The sequence below is a fragment of the Mobula hypostoma genome, chromosome 5 (assembly GCF_963921235.1).
Source record: "Mobula hypostoma chromosome 5, sMobHyp1.1, whole genome shotgun sequence".
In the NCBI taxonomy this organism is placed as follows: Eukaryota; Metazoa; Chordata; class Chondrichthyes; order Myliobatiformes; family Myliobatidae; genus Mobula; species Mobula hypostoma.
In genome coordinates this window covers 140,122,971-140,140,957 of record NC_086101.1, presented here as the reverse complement: position 1 = coordinate 140,140,957, position 17,987 = coordinate 140,122,971, and the positions used below count along the sequence as shown (strand labels likewise).

At 44.4% G+C, this 17,987-nt stretch overlaps 1 protein-coding gene across 9 annotated transcripts in view; it reads right to left on the bottom strand.

Moving 5' to 3' along the window:
• The window catches only part of LOC134347038 (amyloid-beta A4 precursor protein-binding family A member 1-like), a 199,336-nt gene that overhangs the window by 142,319 nt on the left and 39,030 nt on the right, over positions 1–17,987 (bottom strand). Inside the window, exon 1 of one of the 9 annotated variants that reach the window (XM_063049062.1) lies at positions 13,204–13,389. The exons of 7 other annotated variants lie outside the window; for them this stretch is intronic. The gene's annotated coding sequence lies outside the window, so the exon portion shown is untranslated. Of the gene's footprint in view, positions 1–11,098; positions 11,173–13,203; positions 13,390–17,987 lie in introns of those variants that run through there. One more of the 9 variants, XM_063049061.1, reaches the window with a different exon arrangement.

Genomic DNA, 17,987 nt, shown 5'->3' with positions numbered 1-17,987 from the left:
CCACCCAGGTCTGTGCCCTGGAGAGGCCACAGACCACCAGAGGCGCAAACCCAGGATCCCCTGGGATCGACGGCTGTCTACTACACCTCAACAGACTTGACTGGAAAACCAACACCAAAGCCGTCCACGAGAAGGAGATAAGCAGACTGCATTTTCTAAGTAAGCTGAGATACTTCAATGTGTGTAGCAGGATGCTGGAGATTTTTACCAGTCTGTTGTAGCAAGTGCAGTCTTCCTTGCTGCTTTATGTTAGAGGAGCGCAGCATCGTGCTGGTGGTGCAAAAAGACTAAATAAACTCATCGAAAAGGCTGGATCTGTCCTTGGCTACAACCTGGACTCTTTTGACGTAGTGGTGGAGAGGAGATCACTAAACAAACTGTTATCCATTATGGACAATCAGGCACATCCTCTCCATGACCTAATGAATAAGAGCTGAGCATCCTTTCAAACAGACTTATTCGGCTCCGCTGTCACAAGGATCATTACAAAAAAATCTTTCCTACAAAATGCAATAAGCATATACAATAGTTCATCTGTGCGACAGGAGAACACACATCATTGTACAATAGTCTCTGCTTTATTATTTCATACAATATTGCACAGTGGTAAATTACTGCATACGTTATTCTGTACGTTATTATTAGTTAAGTCTGCACACTGTTAAGTGTGTTTTTAAATGCTGCTGAAACAAAAGAATTTCCCACACAGGATCAATAATATTACAATAATAGTACTTAATATTTTTAATATTATTACGACTGAGTATTTGAGATACTGAATATGTAGGAAGACAAAAATGTCTACTGTTAGGCCTCTGCCTTAACTTTGGCCCTTCCAAAAATAAAGCAGTCGTGGGAGACCATTTCAAGCCCAAATATTCTCAGTATAATCCTGTCTAATGACACTGAGTCTACATTCACAATGTCACCCTTCTGGGGACAGAACCAATCAGATATCCTGGGAAAGGGAATGAAAAGCAAATCAAAAACCCAAGAGGCTCCAAAACTTGGCTAGAGCACAGTTCCCAATTCTCAGCTGAAATTTACTATTGTAGTCTGGGTTTGTTAACCTGTAGCAGCTGCAACATCTTGCATTTATATAGAGCTTCAGACATAGCAAATCGCATGAAGATGCCTCACAAATAGCTCCTCATCTAGCAAGGGCAGATCAAAAGTCTGGTCAGGTGGCAAATGCTAACGGATGGAGAGAAAGGAGAGTTTCTCTCATATTGCACCATCACTAAAAGCCCTGCATCATGAGGCAGGCTCATTCTGAAGGCATTGGGTTTTGAAGCAATCTCCCATGACCACTTCATTTTTGAAAGGGCCGGAGTTAAGACAGAGGCTTAACAGAAGGCATCTTCCGCTTACTGCAAATTCAACTTCTTAATTACAGAGGATGTGTTCTAGGGCTTTATTTCTCGGCAGCTAAAGATGCTCGATACCTCCCTGTGCAAATGGATCCTCGATTTCCTTACTCGCGGACTCCAGTCGGTTCAGATTGGCAACTACATCTCCTCCACAATTAACATCAACACAGGTGCACCACAAGGCTATGTGCTTAGCCCCCAGCTCTACTCCCTTTATTTTTGTCTGTGAGGCTAAGTACATGTCCAATGCCATATTTAAGTTTGCTGATGGCAGTACTGCTGTTGGTCAAATCGAAGGTGGTAACACATTAGTATATAGGAGGGAGATTGAAAATCTGACTGAATGCTGCCACGACAATAACCTCTCATTCAACATCAGCAAAACCAGAGAGCTGATTATTGACTACGGGAGGAAGAGTCCGAAGGTCCAGAGCTAGTCCTCATCAGGGGAACAGAGGTGAAGAGGCTCAGCAGCTTCAAATTCCTTGCCGTTACCATTACTGGAAGATCAGTCTTGGGATCAGAACACAACTACTATCACAAAGAAGGCATAGTGGAGACTGTCCTGACTGTTTGCATCACAAACTGGTATGGAACCACTAAGGTCCAGGAATGGAAAGGTCTACAAAAAGGACCCCCATCACTCAGGACATGCTCTTTTCTCACTGCTACCATCAAGGTGGTGGTACAGGAGCATTAAGTTTTTTCCCTTCCACCAACAGATTTCTGAACGATCAAATGAACCCATGTATACTACCTCAGTACTTTTCCCCTCTCTTCTTGCGCGCGCACACACACACAGTAATTGTATTATGTGTGCACTGTACTGCTGTCACAAAAGAAATTTCACAGCCTATGCCAGTGATATTAAATGGGATTCTGCTTTTGAACTGATGGGTACAGCTCAGTCCATCACAGGCAAAGCCTTCCACACCGCTGAGCACATCCACAAGGAGCGCTGATACAAGAAAGCAGCATCCATCATTAAGGACCCATGCTCCAGGCCAAGCTCTCATCTCATTACCATCATCGGGAAGGAGGTCAGAAACCCACGCCACCAGGTTCAGGAACCCGTTATTACCTTTCAACCATCAGGCTCCTGAACCAGTGTGGATAATGTCTCACCTCAAAACTGAGGTGACTTCACAACCTATAGACTCGCTTTCAAGTCAAGTTCTTAGTATTATTTACTACAACTGATGTTCTCAGAATTATTTATTTCCTTAATTTATTATTTGCACAATTTGTCTTCCTTTGCACATTGTTTGTCAGTCGTTATATATAGCTTATCATAAATTCTACCGTATTTCATTATTTTCCTCTAAATGCCTGCAAGAAAATGAATCTCAAGGAAATAAATATGTACTTTGATAATAACTTTACTTTGACTTTGTTCTCGGCTGACACTCTGCGGTAATACAGCACCCTTTGGATTTTAGTAATGTTGAACAAGATTTTATGGACTATTGGAATATTGGATATATTAGTGCCCAATCACACACTTATTTCACTTCTTTTTTAAATGTTACACAGTATAGCAAATTTTCAAAGAAACACAGACCCCTCAGTTAATGGCAAGGGTCCATGGCATCAAAAACGACGTGAACCCCTGGTTTAAAGGAAGGAGGAAGTATACAAGCACCCCAGACCCTGATTCTGGCTGCAAACCCACCCACGTTAGTGATCCAGGTATGCTGGATTCCACTGCGTGGATCCCAGCCCTGATGATACTCCCAGCACCCTGGCTCTGGCTTGTACTCTGGACCCCTGGCTCATGTTGCAGACTGAGAAGTGAGAACAAACACCGGAAAATTGGACGCTAGATTACTGGAACTTTACTGCACTTCGGTATGCTGGGTTGCTTCAGGAGAGCTGTTAAAATGAAGCCCTGTCTTTCTCGAGGTGTATCAATGCATTTCTCAGCCATTATTTTGAAGAACAGGGCTTCCTGGACTAATACACAGCCTTCAAATCACTAAAAAACAAATGCTCTTACCTCCTCACAATCCTGGTTATGGGAGCTTGCTGAGATGCAAGCAATCAAGGCAGCCAATGAGCTCACTGCAAAGTACTTCACGGTACTGGCACACAATGCACACTTAATACTCATTCACCCTACCTTTGACACACTGGCCAAAGCTTGGAGATGAGGGAGCAAGAATAATTACCAGCCTTCTAAGCTTAGTCACGCTAACCAGGAAAATGGCAGTGTATTTTTTTCTCTCAGTGTCTTTTCCCATATGCCCCTCCTCTCCCTTGGGAGGGTTACATGTTTACAAGTCAGTGCTGTGGTGTGCATTCTGGGAGCCTGTGTTCTATGTCAACATGTTGGCTGTGCTCTAGCTCTCTTATTAACACGGCAACAGCATCCTGCACTTATTGGGCCTTTAACATAACGTCACACCAGTACAATCAGTCAAAATTTCACCAAGGGGATATCATACAGGCAACCCAAGTTTTAATCAATGAGGATATTCAGTGGTAACTTGAAGAGAGAAGTGTGGGCCAGTGAGGTTTGGAAAGAAATCTAGTGCTTGGGGCGTTGACAACTAAAGCACACCTATCATTGATGGAGAGGTTATATTCAGTGATGACCAAGAGGCCAAAAATAGCAAAGTGTAGGAATATGTAGTTTGTAGACCTGGCAGAGGTTACAAAAGGAAGCAGGGAGAGAAGAGCAAGTTTTTTAATAAACCTAGTTGTTTCATAATCTACAGCCAGGCAACTTTTAAACATTGAAAATTATAAATGCTGCCCAGCTCTGTTAAAATCATGAACAACTGTAAAGAGGATGTGAAGACTGAAGTTCTTGTATTTTGGGGAAGAATGTATTGAGAGCAGAAAATCAGCCCGCTCACTTATTAAACAAACATGCCAGATCTAATGCAAACTGTCAGGTCAGATGACCAAAAACAGGGACAGTCATACAGTGATTAAAATTAGGGATGTGCAAGAGAGTGGGATTGGAAGAGTCCAGTGATCTCAGAGACTGTAGACATTTAAAAAGGTTTTAAAGATTGAGGAGTTGGGGCGAAACGGCAAAACCACGTAGGGTGTTAGAAAAATTATGCAAATAAAATAGGCATTAATTCAAGCGAATTAATGGACTCCCTTGTCCATTCATCCCCCCCATCCCTTCCCACCGATCTCTCTCCTGGCACTTATCCTTGTAAGTGGAACAAGTGCTATACATGCCCTTACACTTCCTCCCTCACCACCATTCAGGGCCCCAGATAGTCCTTCCAGGTGAGGCAACACTTCACCTGTGAGTCGGCTGGGGTGATACACTGCGTCCAGTGCTCCTGGTGTGGCCTTCTATATATTGGCGAGACCCGACGCAGGCTGGGAGACCGTTTCGCTGAACACCTACGCTCTGTCCACCAGAGAAAGCAGGATCTCCCAGTGGCCACACATTTTAATTCCTTGTCCCATTCCCATTCTGATATGTCTATCCACAGCCTCCTCTACTGTCAAGATGAAGCCACACTCAGGTTGGAGGAACAACACCTTATATTCCATCTGGGTAGCTTCCAACCTGATGGCATGAATATTGACTTCTCTAACTTCCATTAATGCCCCTCCTCCCTTTTACACCCCATCCTTTATTTATTTTATACATATTTTTTATTTTTCCCCTTTTTCCTCTCTCTCTTTTTTCTCTCTCTGTTCCTCTCACAATAACTCTTTGCCTTCTCTCCACCCTCTGGACTCCCCTCCCCCCTTCTCTTTCTTCCCAGGCTTCCCGTCCCATGATCCTCTCCCTTCTCCAGCTCTTGGCTCCATCCCTCCCCCTCCTGTCTTCTCCCATCATTTTGGATCTCCCCCTCCCCCTCCCACTTTCAAATCTCTTACTATCTCTTCTTTCAATTAGTCCTGACAAAGGGAATTGGCCCGCAACATCAACTGCACCTCTTCCTATAGGTGCTGCCTGGCCTGCTGCGTTAACCAGCAATTTTTTGTGTGTGCTGACTGGACCAGGGCTGGCTTTTGGCAATGTTCACTCCTGGGAAGCTCTCGGAAGGACAGCTTTATAACAGGCAGTTCTGTCTACAGGTCACTGGGCCACAGTAGAAGGCCGAATGTTCAGGAGATATAGTTTGCCAAGTGTTGAGACCACAAGACATCCTTGTGCATCAGCCAAGTGAAAGGAAATTAAGTAGGTTAATTGGCCTACATCAAACCAGGCAACAGACACCAGCAAAGTCATTTTACACCACTGTGTCTGATTTCAAGGAAGTTTCCACTTCCTTTGTCTCTTAGCACATCAAACATGGTCGCAGGCATAATTATATTTGCTCCATCAATTCAGAAGAATAAGGGGTGACTTCATTGAAAACTACTAAATGATGAAAGGCCTTGATAGAGTGGATGTGGAGAGGATGCTTCCTGTAGTGGGGGAGTCTAAAACCAGAGGACACAGCCTCAATGTTCTTTTAGAATGAAGATGAGGAGGAATTTCATTAGCCAGAGAGTGGTTAATCTGTGCAATTTGGTGCCAATTTAGGTACATTTAAGGCAGAGGCTGATGAGCAGACTCAATGAGCCAAATGGCCTAATTCTGCTCTATATCTTACGGTCTTCAGTATGATGAGGATCAGCCCTTGGTTGTCTGGGTTCTCTGTCCTCTGAAGAAAGAGCTGCTTGAACGTTCAGAACATTTGCCTTATCAGTTACACTGTACTCTTACTGGAAATACACAACTCAATGGAACCATTTGCCAGGCACAATATTTGCATTGAGTCACCTGTTGTCATCTTGAGTCCATAAGAGTTTAAAAACTTGATGTATTTTGAATTCAACAGCGTCTACTTAAAATGCCGAATGCCTGTTTGGCATGATGGATAAAGACCTCGTATATCAATCAGGTTTTGTGTCATCAATCCTAACACTGAGATCTAAGGATAAGGGTGTTGTCTTAAAAGGATAGTGAGAGTGGGAACTCATGCAGATAACTGATCATGGGCTGATAGGTGAGAAATGAAAAAAAAAGCTGGGATTTGAGCAGAATTCTGGATGGTAACAAGTTTACTCGTGAAGCAAGGAAAAGCAGCAGACCACAGAAGAGGATACTACAGCTGCCCTCGAGACCAGAAATAGAATCACTGTTCTACATCCGAGAACTTCCACCCCATCCCACACACGAATCTCCATGCTCCCTCCCTCTCCCCTTATGGGCTCAACGACAATGGGAGAAGGAAGAATCAACAAACCACCCTTGAATGTCAACAGTACTTTTCACATGATCAGACATTCCATACAAGTGCAATCACAGATAAACCTGATACCAGCTGACTGATTAGAGAGCAGGACAAGAGACTAAATCTTCAACTGAGTTTGGTTTAAACTCCCCCCTCCCCCCCACACACAAAACAGTAAATGTATGGAATAGCTGCCAGAAGAAGTGGTAGAGGTAGGTACATTTAAAAGACAATTGGAAAGGTACATGGGTATGAAACGTTTAGAGGGATATGGGCCCAGCTGAGCTAAGGCACCTTAATCAGCATGGAGGAGTTGGAATGAAAGGCCTATTTTCTAGGCCCTTTAAGTATGACCCTAAAGATTAGGGAGCAATTTTCAGAGTTTTAGACCTTGGCCTTTGAAGGTGTCCTGCTCATAGCAACCACAGAAAATGGGGTGCTCCAGGGCCAGAATTGGAGGAAGGTGGATACATTAAGAGGATGATGTAGCTGGCGCGAAGGTTAATTTATTATCAAAGCACGTATCCATATGCAACTCTGAAACCTGTATTTCTCCAGATAGCCATGAAACAAAGAACATTTAAGTCACTCAGAGAGGAAGTCTGGTGGAGGTGACAGATACTGGAATGACAGTATCTGATTCCACCTACTAGCTGACCTCTTGGAATCCTTTGGGCCAGTCCAACATCAAAATGCAATGCCATCTCAGCCTGGAATTGTCCTGCAGGGAACAACAGCTCAGCCGTGTGGATTATAACAGGCCCTTTCAGATACTCATAACACACAAAGCAGCCTCCTCAAAACCCACCCACCCAGCTCAAAATAAAGTGTACGTTGAGAAGTCTGCCTGGGTAAAAAGAAAACACTCATCAAATGCAGAGCACAGTGGCATTTCCTCTCGTGGAAATGACAATTTAGCAGAATTTATGCACGGACTAATCAAAGCAGAGTGAGCTCCTGAAAGAACATCACAGCGTCCAGAACAGAGACCAGTAATTATCCTTTCTGGGCATTGTTCCAACTGGCCTCCTTCAGCAGTGCAAGTGCATCTTGGAAGAGCTGGAGTTCAGAGAATAAGGCAAGCTCTTGGTGTGAGAGAACTCAGAAGAGGAAGGAGGAGGAGGTGCTTGGGAGGAAGAATAGCATCTGAGATACAAGGAAACTCAAACTGCTTCTACTTCTGAGGATTCCATGCTGGGGTTCCTTGGAGGCAAACTCATTGTTCTCGGTCACTAAAGTTCAAATTCATTGAGATCTGTGACAGCCGGCATACCCAAGGAAGTTCATCACCAGATATCACTGTCCCCTGAAACTGCAGCCTACCAACTAAGGATTGGGGGTGGGGGGGGGGGGGTGCACAACACTGTATGGATCAGCTGGGAGTCTGCTCCACTTTGGAGAACTGTCTCTGGAATACTCTGGAGGGAACAGGATGGTGCGAGAGCAGGTAATGGACTTTTGGGTCAGCAGGAGATTAGAGTCATAGAAAAGTACAGCACAGAAACAGGCCCTTTGGTCCATCTAGACCATGGCGAGCCATTTAAATGGCCTACTCCCATTGACCTCCACCGGGACCACAGGCCTCCATACCACTATCATCCATGAACTGATACCAACTTCTCAAACACTGAAATCAAGCTTGCATTCACCACTTACCCTGGGTGATCCTTCCGAAGTGCAACACCTCTCACTTGTCTGCATTAAACTCCACCTGCCATTTTCCAGCCCATTTTTCTAGCCGGTCCAGATCCTGCAGCAAGCCACGATAGTCTTCCTCACTATCCACTTTACCCCCAACAACAACAGACTCAGCACCCATCTCAATGGCAACTTGCCTATACCTGCAATGGTCTTCCTTTTATTTCTTAAGCAGGACCTCAACATTTCTTAAAAACAGCGGTTCCCTACATATGTTTTCTTTACCTTTTGGCTCCACAGAAGGATTACTATTCTGAGCCTCCAGAAACAATTCTGTCCCTTGCAATCCTTTTGCTCTTAACATATCTGTAGAATCTCTTAGGATCCTTCTTCTCTTTGTCTGCTAAGGCAACATCATGCCTTACTTTAGCCTTTCTAGGTTGCTCGGGATTGAAAAATGGACGTGGACTTGGAAAAAAAGCTTGTGTTTCCCGCAGACATGGCAGCTAGAACACTCCGGCCAGATATGGTCCTGTGGTCCACAACAGCCAAGCTGGCATATGTTGTGGAATTGACAGTACCATGGGAAGATGGTGCCGAAGAAGCTTATGAGAGGAAAAAGACCAAGTACTCTGAACTGGCAACTGAAGCTGCCCAGAATGGCTGGAAGACCAAGATTTTTCCTGTAGAAGTGGGATGCAGGGGATTCGTTGCTACATCTACGACCAGTCTATTGAAGAAGATGGGGGTGAGGGGTCACTCCCTCCAACAAGTGATCAAGTCCTTGTCAAACGCAGCAGAAGAAAGCAGCAATTGGATTTGGATTAAAAGGAAAGACAACAACCGGGCTGCAAGATGAAGACAGGAGGGTATGGAACTGAGGGGGGTGTATCTGGGATGCCAGGTAGCGCTATTGAGCCCTCTGGAGATGTCGTGGGCTTATCAACGAAATGTCAAAGAAGGAGGGTGCCCACCTGATGACCGCGATGACGTACCTACCCTCCCTCCTTGTCACCACTCCAAACCCACTGCCAACATCGAGTGGCAATTTACCATAGGGATTGAAACATCAAGTCCTAGTAGCTCTACATTAGCACCTCATCTGTTCTTAGCTGCCTATATCTGCAATGACCCTCCTTTTATTACTTAACCAGGGCCTCAATATTTCTTAAAAACCAAGGTCCGCTATTCCTGTTTACTTTACCTTTTGTTCTGACAGGCTTTGTACTCACAAAATTTGAAGGGCTACCACTTACCAAATACACATTTGCCAGAAAACAGCCTGTCCCAATCCACATTTGCCAGATCCTTTCTGATACCATCAAAATTGGCCTTTCTCTAATTTAGATTCTCAACCCGAGGGCCAGACGTAACTTTTTGCATATTTACTTTGAACCTAGTGATCACAATGGCATTAGTTTCAAAGTCTTCACTGCACAAACTTCCGTCATCTACCGTTTCTCATTCCCTAATAGCAGTACCCTTTCGTTGGGAGTTCTATGTACTGATAAAGGAAAGTTTCCCGAATACATCTGACAAAATCTATCCCATCTCGTCCTTTTACAGTATAGGTGTTCCAGTCAATGTGGGAAGTTAAAATTACCTACTTTATAACAACCTTCTGTTTCATGCAACAGCCTGCAATCTCTCTGTAACTCTGTTCCTCTAAACCCTGCAGATCGTCGGGTGGTCTGGAATATCACCTCATTAAACCCATACCTTTCCTGTTACTCACTTCCACCCAAAATGTCTCACTGGATGAGTTCTCCAGTCTGTCCTGACTGAGCACTGCCGTGACATTTTACTTGACTAGTAATGCCACCCCTCCTCCTACAGTCCCTCCCACTCTGCCACGGAATCCCGGAATAATGAGCTGCCGGTTGCAGTCCCCCCTGCAACCAAGTGTCACTAATGGCTACCATATCATAATTCCAGGAGCTGGTCCATGCCCTGAGCTCATCTGCCTTTCCTATGATACTTCTTGCATTGAAACACACGCAGCTCAGGACACTGGAGACAGTCTGCTCAATCATTTGATTCCTGACTTTGTCTGAGGTCTTAACCATATATGTCTCCACAACCTCTCCATGATCTGTTGTAGCACTCTAGTTCCCATCCCCCTGCAACTCTAGTTTAAACCCCCACCCAACCTCCTGCAGCGATAGCAAACCGCCCAATACTGGGTTGAGAAGACAGACAAACCACAAATACTTATGTAGGAAGCAGGTAATAGTCTATGCTGACTCTCCAAAGTAGTAGAGATGTTGGGCTATTGCTGTGGGGTGGGGAAGAGCAGAGAGAGAGCACCATCACCGGAAGGACAACACAAAGCAACCCTGGACTGGCAGAGGAAAGAGATGGGGGAGCAGCCGTACTAAGGGAACATTATACTATTGGACAAGCAGTGTTGAGGAAGCACTGCACTGTCAAAGGACTAATACTGAGGGGACGTAACAGAGTGCCTGACAGATAATAATGTAGAAATCACAAAGGGGAAGCCGCTGCCACAAGTTCATCTCTCCCACCGGCCAGTCCAGCACAACTTTGTCTGAAGCCCTGAGGGTTTCCCCAGATGGTCCAGTTCCGTCCCACTTCCCAAGTCTGTGCAAACTGCTAGGTTCACTGATCACTAAAAATTACACATCTTCCCCTCTCCCCTCCCCCCCCCCAGTGTGTATGGGGGGTGGGGGTAGTTGATGGGAATAGGGAGAGAATTAGAAAAGTTGGATTTGTGTTAATATGTTGATGGTCAGCATCAACCTGATGGGCTGAACAGTCTGATTCCATGCTCTAAATATCTAACTCCAAGTCTTGATTCCTGCACACGCCATCACCAAAAACAGGAAAGTAAAAAATCTCTACGTATAAAAAGAGCTATAGAAAAATTCTCACCAGGATCCAACAGTCACCTTGAAGGATCTGATCTTCTTTTAGCTAATTTCACCAAACAAGAGCTTCAGCACTGGATGTTAAGGGTTGAAGATTCCGCTCACCACCAGCTCTGAATTCTTCTCACTCACATCAGATGGTTAATAGGGCATCAGGAATAGTGAGACGAAGTGGAAAGGAGAGGGGCTGAGAGCGTCAGGACAGATTTGAAAAAGCTGTTTAAAAAAATATCATGCAAGATGTTGCACTCTATAAATAGAGCTGAAAATTATGTAGGACCTCAACAGAACCATGGGTTAGGTCTCAGCTTGTATATGAAGGCCAGTGTTGAACAGTTATCAAGGACTTGGAAAGGATGTGGAGGAGACTTGCCAAACTGCTCCTTGTCACAACTAACAAAGTGACCAATTACTAAAATTGCTAAATTTGCTGATGACACAAAGGCAGGAGAAGAAAGTGTTGTGAAGAGGAAACAAGGAGGCAAGAGAGGAATACAGTGTATACATTTATGAGTGTATGTTATGCCAGTAGATCAGGATTAATGAAATGGAGAAAATGCAGGTGTCCATTTTAAATTGAAGCAGCATGCATTTTCAGAATAGTGAGAGATTGCACAGCTTTTAGACACTGAGGGATTAGAGTTTAATTTGTGAAAAGCAAGCAGACAGGTAGACAAAATAAATAGCCAAACAGGTCATAAGGGGTATTGAATACAAAACCAGGGAGGCCATGCCTCAATCATACGGGATAACGATGAGGACACATCTGCAGTATTCTGTGCAATATTGACCCTGTTAATTAAGGACAACGTTATTGCATTGGATGCAATTCAGAGAAGGGTCATTTATCTGGTGCCTAGAAAAGACAGGCTGTCTTATTAGGAAAGAAACAAGCTGAGCTTGTTTCTGGATAGGTGACAGGGGACTTGACTGAAGCATACACGATTCAGAGAGGAACTGACAGGTGGTTAGAGCGAGGATGTTCTCTCTGAGGGGGAGGATCTAGAACTAGAGGTTATTATTTAAAAAATAAAGCTGAACAATAATGATGAGGTAAAAATTCCCTCAGAACAAGTATTTGAAATTCTTCTCCTCAATAAGGGCAAACATTAGTTTAGGCTCAAGGGGCTGAAAGGCCTACCCCGGTTCATGATGTCTAGTGGATAAAAACATATTGCATAGTCATATTGCAAGCAAGAGGCACACACAAGATGCTGGAGGAACTCAGCTGGCCAGGCAGCATCTATGGAAAAAAAGTGCAGTCGAAGTTTTGGGCCGAGACCCTTCAGCAGGACTGGAGAAAAAAAAAGATGAGGAGCAGATTTAAAAGGTGGCGGGGGGGGCGGGAAGAGAGAGAAACACAAGGTAATAGGTGAAAGCGGGAGGGGAATGGATGAAGTAAAAGCTGGTAAGTTGATTGGTGAAAGAGATACAGGGCTGAAGAAGGGGGAGGATAGAAGGCCATGGAAGAAAGATGGGGAGGGGGGAGAAGCACCAGAGGGAGGCAATGGGCAGGCAAGGAGATAAGGTGAAAGAGGAAAAAGGGGATGGGGAATGATGAAGGAGTGGGGAATGACGAAGGAGGGGGGAATGACGAAGGAGGGGGGCATTGCTGGAAGTTTGAGAAATCAACATTCATGCCATCAAGTTGGAGGCTACCCAAACAGAATACAAGGTGTTGTTCCTCTAACCTGAGTGTGACCTCATCGCAGCAACAGAGGCGGCCACAGACTGACATATAGGAATGGGAATGGGAAGTGGAATTAAAATGGGTGGCCACTGGGAGATCCCGTTTCTTCTGGCGGACAGAGCAATATTGCAACGTTGAAACAACGAGAGCCATTTCCTTTAGGTGCTGAAAGATTTAACAGGAGAAATCATGAGTGGTTTTCAACAAGTCAAAAGCTGTTTCCTCTGGCAGAAGAGCCCGTGACCAGCAGTCACACATTTTGGGGTTTTGAGGAAGGAAGCAGAGTGGAAACAAGGACAAATCATTCGTACACAGCGAGATGTGATCTAGAACAAAGTACCTCAAAGGACAATAGAAACAGATTTAACTACAGTTTAAAAAATGGAGTTGGATAAACATACAAATGTAAAAATACTTACAGGGCAAGCAGGAAGAAGTGGGACTACTAGAAATTCTTAAGAAAAGCCAGAGCAGACACAATGGACCAAGTGGCCTCCTGAACACCATCACTTTTCAAACCTGCTCCTTCACTCTCCTGGATAGTGTGGTAACTTTCCTGTTGGAGATCATGAACATCAATCCTACCACATTCTAAGTTGTTCCGAGCTTCCTTCTGCAGATCTGCTGAAAACCCCAGTTATAAGTACGTCGAGGAAGCGAAACTGCAGCCAACTTAACATGAACAAAAAAAAATTGCCTTTTTTTCTGAATTTACAGAACATGCACAACAGTGAAACCAGTTCATTACCATGCTACAGTTCAGAGGTGACGGCCCTTACACAACAACAGTCCCTCTAACTGATCCCGGTCACGTTTATTCTCCACATCACTTCCTCCTACCCTTTCTTCACCTTCCCCTATGATTTTCTTACTTTCCTTTATCCCCCATGTGTTTATCCAACTTCATGCTTAAAACATCTCCACCTCAACTACATTCTCCTGGACTAAGTCCCACACTGTTTGGGTAATGTTTCTTGTGAATTTTTTAGTGACTATCTACAATTCATGGATTCTACTTTAGAAATCACATCTTCATCCTATCTACCATCCTCACTCAATCTTTCAAAAATAATTTTCTTCATTAGAAAAAGGGGATGTTGTGCACATACAGCAGGACATTGATAGGTGCAAAACTGGGCTGAGAAGTGGCAGATGGAGTTCAACCCAGATAAGTGTGAGGTGGTTCATTTTGGTAGGTCAAATATGGTGGCAGAATATAGTATTAATGGTAAAACTCTTGGCAGTGTGGAGGATCAGAAGGATCTTGGGGTCCGAGTCCATAGGACACTCAAAGCTGCTCACAGGTTGACTGTGGTTAAGAAAGCATACAATGCATTGGCCTTCATCAATCGTGGGATCGAGTTTAGGAGCCGAGAGGTAATGTTGCAGCTATATAGGAGCCTGGTCAGACCCCACTTGGAGTACTGTTTTTAAAAACGCAAACATGAGGAAATCTGCAGATGCTGGAATTTCAAGCAACACACATAAAAGTTATAAAAGTTGCTGGTGAACGCAGCAGGCCAGGCAGCGTCTATAGGAAGAGGTACAGTCGATGTTTTGGGCCCCTCCCCTTACCACTTTCAAATCTCTTACTAGCTCTTCTTTCAGTTAGTCCTGACGAAGGGTCTCAGCCCGAAACATCGACTGTACCTCTTCCTATAGATGCTGCCTGGCCTGCTGCATTCACCAGCAACTTTTATGCATGTTGCTTAGAGTACTGCGCTCAGTTCTGGTCGCCTCACTATAGGAAGGATATGGAAACCATAGAAAGGGTGCAGAGGAGATTTATAAGGAAGTTGCCTAGATTGGGGAGCATGCCTTATGAGAATAGGTTGGGTGAACTCAGCCCTTTTTTCCCTGGAGCGATGGAGGATGAGAGGTGACCTGATAGAGGTGTACAAGATGATGAGAGGCATTAATCGTGTGAATAGTCAGGCCTTTTTTTCCCAGGGCTGAAATCGCTAGCACAAAAGGGCACAGTTTTAAGGTACTTGGAAGTAGGTACAGAGAAGATGTCAGGGTAATTTTTTTTATAACATAGAGCGTGGTGAACGCATGGAATAGGCTGCTGGCAGCAGTGGTGGAGGCCGATATGATAGGGTCTTTTAAGAGACTCCTGGACATGTATAGGAAGCTCAGAAAAACAGGGGGCTATGGGTAACCCTAGGTAATCTTTCAGGTTAGGACATGTTCGGCACAGCTTTGTGGGCCGAAGGGCCTGTATTGTAGGTTTTCTATGCTTCTAACAGACATCACAAAGCACTGTACCAGTAAGAAAAACCACCACCGTGACATCAAGACTGCAAACAGTGAACTCCCATTAAAAAATCACTGTGGAAAACAGCACATAACCTGACTTTTGAGACTTTGAAAGATTGAGCAAGTGGGATCTCTACAAGCAAGATGCGATCTTTCAAAATGTATATTTTGAAGGGACATAGGGGGTTTGAGGGACACATCGAACTTGTAAATTAAACTACAGTCATCCATCAATTGGCTTTTTACTGCCTGAAACTGCCATCTTGGCACTGTTTGAGAGTAGCACAATCAAAGCAAACTATTGCCCTCCCTTTTGCTAATCTGATCCAGCAGTCAGAGTTGAGTGAGCTCAACAGCGTTTTTTAAAAAAAACACAGGAATGCTTTTGAGCACTTGTGCTGAGCCGGCCAGTTTGCACTTCCAGGATCCGCAGTACAATAAAAGATGGGATTGATATTCATATCACATAAACACATGCTCGCCTATGCTCTGGTATCAAGCAGTCATCACACATTTCTGTAAAAACCAAGGTCATTACATGGCACCATTAGCCTGCTCCTTCCCAGGGCTGTCAGGAAAAAAGGCCTGCATTTCTGAGGAGTATCTGACCACTATAGGTCCTCCAGAGGGTGGTCACTGCTCTAACTTAGAAATCATGATCGGTGTACAGCAAGCTCCCACAAGTAATGTGATCAGATCTTCCATCGTTAAGAGGCAGAGTGAGGAGTAAATACAGCCTAGGACACTGGGCAAAACTCCCTCATACTTTGTCACACGTCGTTCAAAATTGTGCATGTCCACCCAAGAGAGAAACAGCTCTAGTTTAATGCTTTAGTGGATGCTGTAGCATTCTCACTGTAACCAGGCTCAACTGTGCACTGGTGGACATGTTTTGTGGATTGGACTCTGTAGCTCACATGATGATGTGTTTCTGCTCGCTCCATTTTTTCATTGCTATTTTATATAATTTTGATTGGGGTGACCTGCAAATAACAAACGACACAGCACTTGACTGAAATGAACTGAATATGCCTGGACTCCTTCAATGACTTTCTGGCTTGGTGTTTTTACACTTTCGTTTTGCCATTTGTGCAATTTGTTCTCTTTTTTCTTCTGCGTGTCAGGGGTTGACGTTTTTCTTTGACTGGATTCCACGGAGTTTCTTTGTTCTGTGGCAGTCTGTGGGAAGATAAATCTCTGGGTTGTATACTTCATACACACTTTGGTGGTAAAATTACTCTTAGTCTTTGGATTGATAATAGTTATTCGCAAAAATCAGCTCCAAGGAGAGGTTGGACACACTTGGATTGTTTTCTCTGGAGCATCAGAAGCTGAGGGAGACTGATCGAGGTTTATAAGATTATGAGGCATGGACAGGGTAGATGGTCTTTTTACCAGGGTAGAAATGTCAAATACCAGAGGGCATAGCTTTAAGATAGCAGGGGGAAGTGTACGAGGTCTTGTTTTATTTATACAGAGAGCACTGGGTGCCAAGGGTAATGTGGAAACAGACATGCCAGTGTTGTCCAAGAGGCACATGAACATGCAGAGGATGGAGGCATACAGATCAAGTGCAGTTAGATAGGTTTAGTTTAATTTGGCATCATGTTTGACTGAGTTATCCCTTTGTGTTAAAGGATCCCCTTTAAATTCCCTCTCTTTTTGATACCCCTACCATGGGGAAAAAAGAATTCGACCTTCTTATATCCTACTGTCACGTCATCCCTCAACCTCCTTCGCTCAAGGGAGAATAACCTCCATGATAGGTAATCCAATCTCTCCCTATACCTAATGCCCTCCAATCCAGGCAATGTCTCTGGTGAACCTTCTCTGTGCACTCTCCAGATTGGCTTACGATACCCTGATCACAGATAATTAGAGGCTGGGTAAATTTAGATCGTTTCCTCAGGTGCAGCAAAGGCTGAGGGGAGACCTGACACAAGTACAGGCAAACTCCGTGAGGGGGGGTTTGAGGAGGAAAGAGATGCATTCCCACAAAACAGCGCTACCACGATTTTCCATAAAGCAAATCTGTATCATCTGTTTATCTGTCAACAAATGAGAGCTGGAAACAGCTCTTATGTGGGGACTGCCTGTATAAACAGAGTAGACGGATTGAATTGTGTTGCACTTGTGATTACAGGTTTAATATTCGATCTTTCTGTGTCATATCATATGACGTGGTGAACATCATTGCCTTACCATGACCAGGATTGTTCTTGGTTCTTGGCAGATTTTATACAGAAGTGGTTTGCCATCGCCTTCTTCTGGGCAGTGTCTTTACAAAACGGGAGACCCCAGCCATTATCAATCCTCTTCAGGGATTGTCTGCCTGGCGTCAGTGGTCACGTAATCAGTACTTGTGATATACACCAGCTGCTCACCACCTACACCCATGGTTTCACATGACCCTGATCTCGGTCCGGGGGGGGTGGGCGGAGGCGCTAAGCAGGTGCTACACCTTGTCCAAGTGTGACCTGCAGGCTAGCGGAGAGAAGGAGCGCCTTACACTGCCTTCAGTTGAGATGCATTTCCACCTTGCCACCAAAAGGTTTAAGGAGAGGGAGATCATTTAAAGGAAATATGCAAGGCAAGCTTATTTTTAAACTCAGTGGTAGATGCCGTCAGAAGATGTAGTGGACACATAAAATATAGAAACATTTAAGAGGCTTTTAGATAGGCACATGAATGGAGAGGGAATGGAGGAATTATAAACCACGAGCAGGCAGAAGGGATTAGTTTAATCTGCCATCTTGATCAGCAGAAACATGCGGACCAAGGTGCTCCTTCCTGTGCTATTCTGTTCTACGTTTCAATACTGAATTAAACAATGTGCCTCAACATCATCACCCAACAATTAACCAGCCCGGTTATCTCCCCAGTCCCTCGAAACCAAAAATATCTTCAATATCATCCAACTGAAACCACTGCAGCACTGCTGGTC